This window comes from Meleagris gallopavo, chromosome 1 (genome assembly GCF_000146605.3).
Source record: "Meleagris gallopavo isolate NT-WF06-2002-E0010 breed Aviagen turkey brand Nicholas breeding stock chromosome 1, Turkey_5.1, whole genome shotgun sequence".
Lineage (NCBI taxonomy): Eukaryota > Metazoa > Chordata > Aves > Galliformes > Phasianidae > Meleagris > Meleagris gallopavo.
Window position 1 is genome coordinate 57,208,871 of NC_015011.2, and position 826 is coordinate 57,209,696.

Sequence of the window (826 nt, forward strand, 5' to 3'; positions counted from 1 at the left end):
TTTTCACAAAAGGCATATGTTCCTTAGGTTGCCAGCACATGTTCATAATTGTTCAGCTCCAGCTATGCTTAGATACCATGATTATAAAGATGAGAGTTACAGGTAAAAAAAGATTAATTCTTCCCAAGTTATTGATTGGAAGTATGCCTAAGCAGCATGTCATCTTCAAGTAACTGGAAGATCTGACTCCCTCTTCTCAGATCCTAATCTGACTTCAGTTATTCACTCCTCTGACCTTTCAGCTGCTCTGAAACTGAACCTTCACTAGTTCACGTGATCAGAGTTCATCTCAATAACATGCAGTAGATAAAAGTGTGAGACTTTTTTATCCTCCTTACCTTGGCTTTCAAAAGAGCACTGAATCATAGTTTTGCTCATAATATCCAATATGGTAAGTGATTTGGGTTTGGAGTACTTAAAATGCTTTAATCTGACCTGGAGGTGACTGCTGGCCTGTTGAATTTATGAAGAAGGTACTGCGGATTTGTGCTGAGAGCAAATTCCTCTTGTCAGTTAGACCGACAGTACAATAAATTTCCCAGTGACCATGTCAGTGATCATCTCTCTGCTTTGCTTGAAGTGGGATCATGGGATACATTTGAAAGGCAAAAGTCTGTAACAAAATGGTGTGAGCACCACTGTAGTGTCACACGTTGTATTTAAAAGCTACAGTGGCATCACGAAAAAAGAGAAGACTCAAAAGAAATATTTGAGGTTTTCAAAGAGTAGGTTTCCATGAATTATTCCAGGAGCTCTGCTTATTTTATTCAAAATAGGGAAAGAAATTGTTTATCTGGTACTATTAGTACATCACGTATATGAAAGC